The 14,021-nt window shown below is 42.8% G+C and overlaps 1 pseudogene; it reads left to right on the top strand.

Moving 5' to 3' along the window:
• The first annotated feature begins 12,049 nt into the window (after positions 1-12,049).
• LOC101614103 lies at positions 12,050-13,107 on the top strand (annotated as a pseudogene).
• Positions 13,108-14,021: the final 914 nt, after the last annotated feature.

Below are 14,021 nucleotides of genomic sequence, written 5' to 3' on the forward strand. Positions count from 1 at the left end.
GAATGTGAGAAAAATGTGTAGATCTACAATGTGTGGGTGTGTATAAGACAGACAGAGAGAGAGAGAGGCAGAGGCAGAAAGAGGGAGACAGATTTTAGTGGCTGTGACAAAAGACTTGAGAAAATCAACTTAAAAGAGACAGTATGTTTTTCTTCTCGTTTTCAGAAGTTGCAGTCCACGTTCACTTGGCCTCATGGCTTTCTTTTGAGCCTGTAGTAGGTAAAGCCAGGAGCGAGGGTAGCAGAAGGGAGCAAACCTCAGTGACCTAGCTCCCACCCGCTAGGCTCCACTTCCTAAAGGTTGCGTTACTCCTGGACATGCTTAGAAATAAAGTCAGTGGTCCTCCACAGCTCAGACTCTGCATGGCACAATACTGACCTGCCAAGCAAGATGGGTCCATTGGTGCAATAGTGGCATGATTGTTATGGAAGTATTTTCAAACTGGATTGGAGGTTGCTCCATAGGAGAGACTCTATGCTTGGTATTATAGAACAAGGTCAAAAGCCTGTGGGTCAAGAGATCTAGGCCTTAGGAGGGAAGATAATACTGTGGTTTTGCTGAATGTACATGTTGTCAAAATGACTCCTGAATTTTTATGTCTTCACCCATTGTGGTAGTTTGATTAGATGACCCCCAATATATTCAGTGGTTTATTAGTTTGTAGTTTGCCTCTGCAGCCACCTGGCTGGAGGCAGTTTCACTGGGCGCGTCTTAAGGTGTGGTGGTAGGTTTGAGATTTCAATCTAAAGATATGCAAAGCGTGCCTAGCTGGAGTTCCTGAAGTGTGCTGTGCTGTGCGGCTTGTGGCTTTTGGCTTGTGTGTGTCTCTCTCTGTGTTTGGTCCTGTGAAAGCAGGCCAGCTTCTTTTGCCATGTGGAACCTCTCCTGGATCTGTAAACTTTGATAAATTCCTGCCTCTATAACTGCGCCTGGTCTGGAAGTTCATCTCAGTGAACCCGAAGCTATCTGCTACACCCATAGATTGGTGCAACTCTCAGTCAACTGCAGTGCACAGCAGTTAATGCACAGAGTCACAACTGGTCAAAGCTCTGAGAATAAGTGACTGTTGAGTGCTCAACCCTAAATGGAACATCCGCGATGCTTACCAAGGCTCAGAGAACACTACAGAAGAGGGGACAGAAAAAATATAAGAGCCAGGGTATGGGGAGGGGTGTGGTGGCATGTGGTCCTCGAGACATGACATAGCTTTTGCACTCATGAGCTCACAGCAGCAGAAGTTACATGGACAAGTCTCATGAACATTCCATCATAGATGGGGAAGGGACTCCATGTCTCTCTGAAGAACTATTGGATAATAATGGTTGCTTGGGGAGAAGAAGTCCATTTCTGGTAAGTTACCTGTTATAGTGAGCTCCACTCTACTGGGATGAACTTCAAACAGACATAGTTTATGGGAGTAATGAGATTTATTTCAGTTTACAGATTGAGTGGAAGCTCCATAATGCTGGAAGAGACTGGTCCCTTTTCACAGATCCAAGCAGAGAGACATAACCAGACAGCACCACGAACAAGCACAAAGGGGCAGCAAACAGCAGGGGACTACAGCAAGCAGCAAGCATACCAGTCTGCACACCTTTGGGCTAGAAATCAGATTTACCCCCAGTGACATCTCCTCTGGCCAGGTGCCTGGAAATCCAAGTTTTAATAAAATAACAATCTGAGTCTATTGGGGGACATAACATTCAAACCACCACATTACCCATGCTCCAATAAGTAGACCCTCACTAAGGCTCAAGCTAGCAGCACTAATTAAACTCTCTGGGTAACACACACACACAAAAAAAGAAGACATGAAAGGAGGAGGGGGATAGGTGGAAAAAGGGTATTCAGCAGAACTGGGATGTGGATAAGAGAGGGTAATGGGGGAATGTGATCAAAATACACTATATACATGTATGGAATTTTAAAATGTAAATAAATAAAAGGTTACACTGTTTCCCAATAACTCCATAGACTGGCAAGCAAGACTTTGATGCATAACACATCGGAAAATAGTCAAAACAGACAGAGAGAAGAGGGGAGGGGAGGGGAGGGGAGAGGAGTAAAGAGGAGAAAAGGGGAGAAAAAGGGAGAAGAGGAAAACAGAGGGGAGGGAAATGGAGGAAGGAGAGGGGAGAAGGTGGGAAGGGCAAAGGCTCTGTCAAGGGGTTAGTGTACTTTACATCCAAGATCTGCCCATGCCCACTTCCGTTAGCTCAATGGCCAACATTAGCAAAGCTGCCTGGAGTTTCACAGCCCTAACTGTTCCCTAGGGATAATAGTGACACTATATGATTATGATAACAATGAGTGTTTGAGGGAAAGTGCTCTATCCTTAGTAAATTCAGTTTCTAAAGGAATGAAAACACATAAGCACTTCTTATTAAATAGTATCTTAACTATAAAAATATTGTGACCACTTACACATCACCCTTGTTACCAAAGAAGCACATTCTATAGATATTCTGGTGTGGAATGTATTCTCTAGCATCCTGCACCATCTTAATCATAGCAGTTGTAGCTATCTACCAGAGACCCTCAACAAGGTCAGCCTGTTGATATATCTTCACAGGAGTGGGATGAGAGAGTTATTAGACCCTCCACTGAGATTGCAGCTGCTCACTTGCTCCTAGACCACCTCCTAGCTGCATGTAACTCTGCCCCAAGGGCTCATGGTCTCAGAAGCACTGGAGTATGAATGGAACACTAGCTGAAGAAGATGCCCCAAGGAAGTCCTCATGGTGGTGGTTGGAATGGAAAAGACCTTCATCGGCTCATGGGTTTGACATGGCAAAGTGGCGTGTTTAAGAAGGTTGTGGAACTTAGGAAGCAGAGCATTGCTGGAGGAAGCGGATCCCTTTTGACTAGCCTTGAGGTGTAAAAACCTCATTCTGTTTGCTTTTCTCACTTCTTCTTAACTCTGGTGCACTGTAACATGGGCTTCCCACTCTGGTCTGCCATGCTTTCTGTATCACATAAAACTTTGCCTAGACTCTGTAAGCCAAATTAAACCCTATTCCTTCAGTAAGCTGCATATGATTAGGTATTTTGTCCCCAAAATGAGAAAGTAACCAATACACTCACCTATATTGGAGTGGGACTTCTTGGCAATGTGAGGAGATGGGGAGAGCAACAGGTTCATGGAGCATAAAAGCAATAAGAAGACCGCAAGGCGAAAGAGCACAAGAGGGGTTGTGTGTGGATGGGGATGCAGAGACAGGAGAAAATGAACAAAAACAAAACAAAGTTTTTTGTTTATTTTTATTTATTTGAGAGCAACAGACAGAGAGAGAAAGAGGCAGATAGAGAGAGAAAGAGAGAATGGGCGCGCCAGGGCCTCCAGCCACTGCAAACGAACTCCAGATGCATGCGCCACCTTGTGCATTCGGCTAACTTGGGTCCTGGGGAATCGAGCCTCGAACCAGGGTCCTTAGGCAAGTGCTTAACCACTAAGCCATCTCTCCAGCCCATGCCATAATAAAACCTAATAAAATGTTTTAAATAAAATGAAAATAATAACAAATTAGAAAGATAAACAGGGGCATCACTGTAGACCTCTATGATGTTGTCATGATAAGGGACTACCTACAAACAACTCTTCACACAAAGATTCAGTACTTACCAGAAACAAACCAGTTAACAAAAAAGCACAAATTACTCTCAGAAGAAAGTTGTCAAAACTCAACAGTAAGAAAACAACCCAACCAAAATCCAGTTTGAAAAATGGGCAAGAGATTTGGCAGACACTACCAAAGAGGACATCCAGATGGCAAATAAGCACGTGAAAAGACGTCCAACGTTGTCAGCTATTAGAGAATTACAAACGAAAACCCAAGAGGCACCACCACACACTGAGCAAAGAGCTAAAACAAACTACCAAAAGCACTGGAGAGATGACTCAGCAGTTAAGGCGCTCGCTTGCAAGGGCTAAGGACCCAGGTTTGATTTGATTCCCCAGTACCCAAATAAAACGAGATGCACAAGGTGGCACATGCATCTGGAGTTCGTTTGCAGTGGCTAGAATCCCTGGCACATCATTCTTTTCTTTGTATCTCTCTTTGTCTTTCTCTACTCACAAATAAATTAATTAATTTAAAAAAAAAAAACTACCAGGGCTGGAGGAATGGCTTAACAGATAAGGTGCTGATCTGCCAAGTCAAAGACCCAGGTTTGATTCTCCAAGACCCACGTAAGCCAGAAGCACAAGGTGGTGCATGCATCTGGAGTTCGTTTGCAGAGGCCCTGGTGTGCCCATTCTCTCCCTCCCCGCCAATCTCTCTCTCAAATAAATAAATAAATATTTTTTTAAAAAAAATTAAAAACTACCAACAACCCCAAGGGCTAAGGATAATGGAGAGCCACTGGAATGCTCATGTGTTTGAAAGTTCATAGGCCATCTTGGATGTGACTGGGGTTTTTTGTTTGTTTTCTTTTTTAAATCAGTGGTTAAGATGATTCTACTATTTACAACATAGAGAAGTAAGCCATGTCTTAGGAGAATAAATAACATATTCCATGAAAAAAATTAAAATAAAACAAATGTCAACGAGACAGGTCACCTCTGACTTCTGCTGGCAGAGCTCAGTTTGGGGTCCTTCCTTCTCTTTCCCTGTCCCTTGGAGACTAACACTGTGCATATTTCCTCACTTCCCAAGAGAAAAATGTTTCAGATGACTTAATCCTTTTACCCCTTAGGGTCTTCCTCCTAAGTGCTCACTCTTAATTCAATAAAAACGTATCTGAATCAATGAATGTCTCTGTCTGCTTCCAGCCTTGGAGTTTGTCTTGCCTGGTATACAGCCATCATCTGATAAGCAGGATGCCTGTCTGCTCTCCTGGCCATGGTGAGTGGACAGAACCCTGAGGCTCACTGTGGAAGCGGGCTCATGTCCAGTAGTTAATAACCTGTCTCCCCAGGAAAATGGGAGTCCTGGTTAGATAAAACATAGCAGAAATACATTTCCCAACAGAAATAGGGCCAGAAACACCTGTGTGTTTCTGCTTAGGGCAGTGGGATGGCCAAGAAGATTAAGACAGAGCATTTCATATTCCCAGAGGAGTCTTGGCATCAGAGCTGCAAGGGTAGCTTTATATAAGGAAATAACATGACAACATATTTCTCCATTATTTACTTATCTCTGACTTATCAAGAATTATAAAATATTTCAGACACCCAAGATCATTGATATTAACCTTCTACATCAGGCCAATAATCTGCCTAAGAAATAAAATGCACTTTTTTGGCAAGGGGGGGGGCGGGTTTCAAGGTAGGGTCTCACTCTAGCCCAGGCTGACATGGAATGCACTATGTAGTCTCAGGGTGGCCTCAAACTCACAGCAATCCTCCTACCTCTGCCTCCTGAGTGCTGGGATTAAAGGTGTGCGCCATCATGTCCAGCTAAAATGTTCTTTACAAGACTTAAAACCCACCCCTACATAGCCTCCACTTCCCCCCCCCAAGCTAGTATTTTGAAATCATAGTGCATATGTTATTTTACTACATATCCATTAACTATACACTGTTGCATGCTTTGACGGTTACCTGAAAGGTATTAATACCCTTTCCTCTCTTGCTTTTTATACCAATATGTTTATGAGATTTCTTCATTTATGTCTGTCATAAATATAGAGCACATACAATAGACCACCAGGAGACTGGGAAGGTGTCACTGGAAAACAAAAGGACACAGGCAAACCTCCTCATCAGACAGACAATAGAAAAGATAAGAAAAAAAATCCACTGTGATATGTACTATACAGTGTTCAGGGCAAGTGTGCTATGGCAGTGGGAAGTGCTGAGAGCATTTAAGAAAGCTAAAGGTAGATGCGTGTGTGTGAACAGAGCTGGGATTTGGACAGATCGCATTGCTGATGGCTGCATGGTATCAGCCCTGGTGAGTGAGGACTGGAGGACTGCTTCGTGGAGGGCAAGCTGTAACGTTCCCCATCGCTCACCACGCCTCCGAGAAGGGCTGAGTCACAGAGATGCACAACTTCAAACCTCCTGTCACACGGCCTCCTGTGTAACTAGGCCAGTGCATGCCAACACCAGCAAAGAGCTGAGATTTCTGTCACCAGACTTCCAAAGTACACCTTTCTGGAAGAGTTGTGTGATTTGCTTCTGTTTCAGTGTTTATTCCCATGGAGCATCTCCAGATGAGCTTCCTTTCTAGAACTGCCTGTCTATACCTTTGCCTTCCTACCCCATGGTCATAAAGGCAGTCTGCTAAGTTTCTTTTAAAAGTTTTACATGGGCTGAGGTGATGGCTCAGCAGATAAGAGTGCTTGTCTGACAAACACAAGGGCCTGAGGCATCCTGAGACCTCCTAAGTTTGATTCTCCAGTGCCTACATAAACAGCTGGGTATGGCCACTGTGCACACCCATAATCCCAGTCCTATAGGGGACAAAGAAACTGGAGAATCACCGGGACTTGCTGGTCAGCCAGTCTAACCAAAATGGTAGCTCTGGGTTCAATGAGAGACTCCATCTCAAGCCAACACAGATAACCAATAGGCTAGGACATCTGACATTCTCCCCTGGTCTCTACATGCATGTGAAGATGTACACATTTACACACACACACACCACAATGCAGTTACCACCCACAATGAGTTGTTGATGAGAGGGACCTACAAGGTCCTCAAAAGAAGACAGGCTTCTGTCAAAGCTCTTGATTACCCACCCGAGGTAAATGGTAAGACCCTATTCCTAAAGACAGCATATGCTGCTGCTGGCATAGAACATGGAGAAACCTGGCTGGAATCCAGAAGAGAGCTAGACCCCAGAGAGCCCATCTAGTGCTGGAAAGTGCTACATGAACTGCTGGGGGAAAGTGGCCAACAACTGTCCCAGAAACCAGGGCTCTAAGCTACTCATAAGCAAACCACCTGAACAGGATGTACACACCAGTGCAATAGTGGCACACATCCTTGGTGAGTAACCAATAGCTTTCTGATTGGCTAAGAGATCCACTCAGTGAAAAGGAACCCATATTGGAACTGGGAACCAGGTCGGAATCCTATGGAGACAAAGATTATACTCTCCAATGTCAAGCTTCCTCTAATCTTGGCCTAAAAGAGGGACTACATCCATCAAATTCCCCCTAAATTAATAACACTTATCCCATTTAACCTGTTCTGACTTCACCCTCTGTTGGAGAATCTGCTTCTCTTTTTCAGAAGGTAGCAAGACATGAGGAAATAAACCACCCCTCACACTTCAGCCAAGCCCTACTTGAAACCACAGAGGAACTGGGGAGATGAGCAAGAGCGCAGCTTTCATGGCGAAGGAGACAAATGCTGAGGACAGGACACTCAACACCTGTCAAAGCAGAGAGCCAGAGGATTCTAAGAGCCCATCACTGAAGTAGACTTAAAACACAGCCAACACAGCTCAAGGAATTTTGCAGAAGGGGGTGGGAGGAAAGATTGTTAGAGCCATAGTTGGGACATCATGCCCAGAGGCACTGCCTCCCCCAATGACTGACTGCTGCTCCCACAATGCATAGCCCACAACCCCACTGGGAAAACCTGCCACCCCACTGAGAAGGGCCCCCAGCGGAATGGGGGCAGGTACAGGGGAAAGGATGGCACCAACGCATGCTATATCCATACTAAGTATGTCCATAATCAATTTTTTAAAAAAGGATTACAACTGCTAAGTTATTTAGGTTGACTTTTTTTCACTGTCATTTTTCATCACACAATTCTCATCTGATAAAAACAAAACTGAGAGAATTTACTGCCAGCACATCTGCACCACATCTGAAACTTCTGGAGGAAGGAAAATGACACCAGATGGCAATTTACATCAACCCAGGAATGAAGCAATATGGGTAAACTATGGAATAGTTTCCTGATATTTTAAAAACCATCAATTGATAATTGACTACTTAAGGGAAAAGTAGTAACAATATATTGTGTAGTTCATAACATGTGAGGGAATTCAGAACAATGACAGCGTATGGTATGGGGAAGGGAAATGTACTATTGTAAAGTTTCTGTACTATACATGAAGTGATCTAATGAGCAAATATGACTTAAAGATAAGCAGTTACAAATTCATGATGAACATTGTACATGATAATCAACCCCCAAAAAAAATTAAAAGGAGAGGAGCCAGTAGTGAACAGAAAATGGAGTTACTGAAAATAGTCCAAAGGAAGGCAGAATAAAGAGGAAAAGGAAATATAGCACAGATGAAACAAAAAGAAAATTGATGACAAGATGGAATAGTAAATCAAATAACATGATTAAATACAAAAATATGTATGGCCTAAACACTTCATTTAAAAGGCAGATATTGTCATATTACATCCTCTCTACAGGAAACCTTTTTCATGTAAAAAGTCCAATATAGGTTAACCATAGAGTAATTGGGGAAATGAGCAAGAGTGCTGTTTTCTTGGTGAACTTGGTACCAGCACAAGGGTGAAGGAGATAGACACAGAGAACATTCAACTCCTACCAAAGCAGAGTTCCAGAGATGCAGAGGCTCCCAAGAGCCCATCACTGAAGTAGACCTAAAATGAACCCAACATGGCTCAGGGAAGTTTGCAGAAGAGGGGGCAGAAAGACTGTTAGAGCCACAAGTTGGGACAGTATGCACAGAGACGTTGCCTCTTCCCCATAACTGATGGCTCCCCCACAATACAGGACCCACAATCCCCATGGGGATAACCAGAATCCCCAATGAGGACGGTCCCTTCAGAAGGGGGCGACAGGGATGAGGGTAAGGATGGTACCAACATGTGCTGTTTACATACTGAGTATGCCCATAGCTAATTAGAAAAAGATAAAAATTAGGGATGGAGAGATGGCTTAGTGGTTAAGGCACTTGTCTACACAGCCTAAAATGCATGTTCGAATCTCCAGGTCCCATGTAACCAGACACACAGTGACGCAAGCATGCAATGTTGCACATGTGCACAAGGGGGCGCATGCATCTGGAGTTAGTTCACAGTGGGTAAGGTCCTCGCATACCCATTCCCTCTGTCTCTCTGTCTCTCTCTCTCTCTCTCTCTCTCTCTCTCTCTAAAAAGTAAAATTTTAAAAAATGTTTAAAAAAGATAAAAATTATATTATGGGGACTGGAGAGATAGGTTAAAGATGGAGCAAGGAGTGTATAACCCCCTCTATTTACAACCAGAGAGAAAATGAGCACTGAATTAGTAAAGAAATGGGGCCTCCCTAAAGCCTTCAGAAAAGACACAACTCTGCCAACACCCCAAGTCTAAAGAGACTTAGTCCAGACTTCCGATCTGCTCTCCTTGTGTTGTGTGAGCCACTTCATTTATGGAAACTCATTGTGGAAATGTGTCCAATGTTGGTGAGGATGCAGAATGGTTGGAACTTTCAGACAGGGCTAGTGGACACTCAAAATGGAGCAGCCACTTTGGAAAATGGTTTTGTAACTTATTGAGCCAAAAATAAACTGACCATGCAACCCTGCAATATCACGCCCAGGTGTCCGCCTACTAGATGTAACAGCATGCATCCTGCAGTGAGGTTCTGCCTGAGGTTTGGAAAAAATTCCAAATGTCTGCCAGCTAATAAGTGGATAAAGAAAGAAAAATAATAGTCTTGTCTGGTGCATAGTCCTATCACCTCAGCTACTTGGACATCTAGACAGGAGCAAGCAACAGGAGCTCAAGACCTACTTGGGCTACAGAGGGAGTTCAAGGCTAGCCTGAGCAATTTAACAAGTCCTTGTGTAAAGCAAAAAATGTTTAAAGGGCTGAGGCTATAGCTCAATGGTTTAAAGTTAAGTGATTGCTTTAACCTCTGTTAGAACACACACCAGTATTAAACTCGTTGGCTTAGATTGCCCTGTCTTATCTTACCCATTACCGTGATCTACTATTTTAATTCATTGTTATTTTAGGGCTCGTTTTTTTACAGTCAGTGTTTGTTAAGATTAGCCAATGCATTTTCAGATTTATTTTCTTAACATGGCTTTCCCCAATCTGAGTTCAAGTTCCTACTTATGTTTATGTAGTAATTCTTTCACTGAAGGTATGTGAGTCGTAAATTCTGTATTTGTTCACTACTAAAACTCTCTTTGCTTTTCCCTCCTCCTCTTCTTCCTCCTTCTCCCCCTCTTCTTCTTCAGACAGGGTTTCACTGTGGGTCACATTGGCCTGGAATTCAGTTTCCTAAGTGCTTGGAATTACAGATAGGCATCACCATGCCTGGCTCCTCTCACTTTCTTAAAAAAAATATTTTATTTTTATTTAATTATTTATTAAAGTCAGGGGAGGAAGGAGAGAATGGGTGTGCCAGAGCCTCTAGCCACTGCAAATGAACTCCAGGTGCATGCACCACCTTGTGCATCTGGCTTACAGGGGTACTGGGAAATCAAACCTGGGTCCTTGGGCTTTGATGGCAAGTACCTTAAACTCTAAGCCATCTATCCAGCTCCCCGACTCCCACTTTTTTGGGGGGTATTTTCAAGGTAGGGTTCCACTCTAGCCCAGATTGACCTGAAATTCATCATGGAGTCTCAGGGTAACCTCGAACTCACAGCAGTCCTCCTACCTCTGCCTCCCATGTGCTGGAATTAAAGCCATGTACCACCAACGCTAGCCTTTCCTCTCAATTTTGGTTGAAGTTATAACCCTGAAAGACATCAAAGTGCATGTAGGATGGAGGAGAACACAGGGAAGAACAAGGATATACCAAGCAGAGAGAACCAACTGTCTACCATGAGATGGGGCATCTCCACCTCATCTGTCTAGGCCCAGAAGTCATTACAGGGAAGCTGTGACACAAATGTAGCCTCATGGCTAGCCTGAAAACCAGTTCCAGGAAAATAGTGACAGAATTTGTGGTCACTCAAACCACATTAAAATAAAGATAGAGTTTACAGAGAAAGGACACTAAATCAGATCCCTGTGTTGCCCACCAAGGCTCAGGGAACATTGCCGACGAGGGGGTGGAAAGACTGTAAGAGCCTGAGGTGCTTTGTTCCCGCCTCCTACAGAGACTGACAGGCCTCTTGATCCCCACAATGAATACCAATAACCCCACTGAAGGAGACCCTCAGCAGAATTGGGGTGGGGGAGAAGGAGTCTAAAGGTACAACTGTTTTATTTAAAAAAGTAATCAATAATAAAAATTGTTCAAAACAAGAAATAAAGGATATAGGATGTTCTGATAACAAATTGTAGATATTGGGAAATCTATTTTCATTCCAATCATTATTTTGTATGTGATTTCTTTTTCCCTTTTGCTTTGCAAATTTTTTTTCTTTCACTTAACATTTAATAATTCACTAAGAATGATTGATGTGTGTTTTGGTTTAAATATGTATGCAAATTGAGATTTCCTGGGATTCTCCCATTTGAGTGCTCACTTCTTTCATTCATTTAGAGTCATTATCCACTTCCCTTTGAATACTTTTTTTTTTCTATAATCTCTCTTTCTGTGACTCCTATTAGATTTGTAAAATACACTTGTTCATTTTGTTTAATGTTCTCATTATCTTCAGCTCTTTCACATGTTTACTCTGGCCCCTCTACATCATTCTAGGTGTCTTCTACCTTCCAGCTTGGTAAGCTTCTCTCCAACTGTGCTAATTCATGGCATAAACCATCTTTTGGTTTCCTTCTTGTTGGACATTTCTCATATCCAGAATGTCTATTTAGCTGTTTGTGTGTGTGTGTGTGTGTGTGTGTGTATGTGTGTGTGTGTGTGTATGTACGTGTGTGTATGTATGTGTACGTGTGTGTACATGTGTGTGTACATGTGTGTGTACATGTGTGTACGTGTGTATGTATGTGTATGTGTGTGTATGTACATGTGTGTGTGTATGTGTACGTGTGTGTATATGTGTACATGTGTGTGTGTGCGCCTTCACCTTCCCTTCAGGACTTGATGACTTGCATTATGTTTCTAAGCATTTTCAGCAGCCCTGCTCCTCTCTGGTAGCATCTATTACTTTAAGTTCGTGGGATTGTAACCCTGCTCTTCGTTGTGTTTACCTGTTCATCATCAGGTGAATATTTTCACTATGTATGTTTATTTTTGAAAATATTTTATTTGTTCGCCATGGAGCCCGTGGCTGCTGCGGCAGGGGCAATGCGTCTTTGGCGGGCCGCCCTGGGCGGCGGAGCTGGCCACAGATTTATAGCAACATCACCAGCTGCTCAACTGTCATCCACTGAACTGACAGAAATGCGGAATGATCTCTTTAATAAAGAGAAAAACAGACAGTTATCACTAACACCCTGAACAGAAAAGACTGAAGTTAAGCATGTTGGGAAAACTGACCCTGGCACTGTCTTTGTGATGAATAAAATCATATCAACTCCTTACGGTTTGCCATGCATTGGAGTGAGTGATACTGCAAGAAACCCATTGTGGCTCTTGTGGATGGACAGCCTTGGGACAAGTATAAGCCCTTGACCAAGTCCTGTGAAATTAAATTTCTTACCATCAAAGGCCATGATCCAAGAGAAGTGAATAAGGCGTATTGGTGTTCTTGTGCCATGATGATGGGCTATGTGACAGAAAGGGCATTCAAAGATGAGTATATGGTCAGTTTGGTCAGAGCCCCAGAAGTTCCTGTAATTGCTGGAGCCTTCTGCCATGATGTAGTTTTGGATAAGAAACTGGATGAATGGATGCTAACAAAAGATAATCTACATTCCTTCACAAAAGATGCTTATACCTTAATCTATAAAGACCTGCCATTTGAAACTCTAGAAGTTGAAGCAAAAGTGGCATTAGAAACATTTCAACACAACAAGTATAAAACAGACTTCATAGAAGAGAAGGCATCTCAGAGCCCTGAGAGAATAGTCAGGCTACACAGGATTGGTGACTTAAATTGATGTGAGTGAAGGCCCTCTCATTCCAAGGACAAGCATTTGTTTTCAGTATGAAGTTTCAGCAGTCCACAGCCTTCAATCTGAGCAACCAAATTTTTTAAGACGATTTCAGGGGTTGTCTTTACCCACCCACTTATGAGCACATTATATAATACGGAATAAGCTAGTGGAAAGATCTCGGAAAATGGTAACTGAAGATCAAACTAAACCCACAGAGGAAATTGGATCTACCTAATGACTTCCTAACATTTACATGTGTACAGCAAATTAAATAAAAGTTTTATATGAAAAAAATATTTTACTTGTTTATTTATTTATTTGAGAGAGAGAGAGAGAGAGAGAGAGAGAAAGAGAGAAAGAGAAGAGATGTCCCAGGACCTCCAGCCACTGCAAATGAACTTCAAATGTGTGTACCACTTTGTGCATCTGGCTTACATGGGTACTGGGGAATTGTGAACCTGAGTCCTTAGGTGTCACAGGCAAATGCCTTAACTGTTAAGCCATTTCTCTGGCCCTATTTAATTTTTTTTTTTTTTTAATCATGAGCTCCGCTTTTAATGGTGCTGACTTTCTGAGAAATACATGGGCTTATGTTGTTGGAATATCACTAGAGGGGGGAGTTGGGACTTTACGCATTCCAAGGGTATCTACATTGGGACAGATTGCCACGTTAATGGAAAAGAATTTACTGGGCCATGTTGATACTTACATGCTTTCTGTACAGATTAAAGTCATACTTCAGACCTAAAACCTTAGGCCAAACCTGGGGCTTTATTTTCTCCAGGGATTTTTTTTCCCCAAAAACTCAAGTTGAGACAGCTTCCTGGTCTCCTCCTTGTGATGATAGACAGATTTCTTCTGATCTCATTTCCTCTGTAGTTTTACTATTCAAAGGTTCACAATTTATGCAGATGTGGTGATGCACACCTTTAATGGCAGCACTTGGGAAGCTGAGGATGAAGGGTTGCTGTGATTTGAAGGCTAGCCTGGGCTACAGTGAGATCTTGCCTCGAAAAAAATGAAGGAAGAAACCAGCAGAAGGACAGCTTATGTCTGAATGGACTAAAATCTAAAACCAGTTGAGAATGAAGGACTGTATTTGATTTATTTATTTATTAGAGAGAAAATGGGCACATCAGGGCCTCTAGCCACTGTAGACAAACTCCAGACACTTGTGCCACCTTGGGTAA

Source organism: Jaculus jaculus, chromosome 5 (assembly GCF_020740685.1).
Source record: "Jaculus jaculus isolate mJacJac1 chromosome 5, mJacJac1.mat.Y.cur, whole genome shotgun sequence".
Taxonomy (NCBI): domain Eukaryota; kingdom Metazoa; phylum Chordata; class Mammalia; order Rodentia; family Dipodidae; genus Jaculus; species Jaculus jaculus.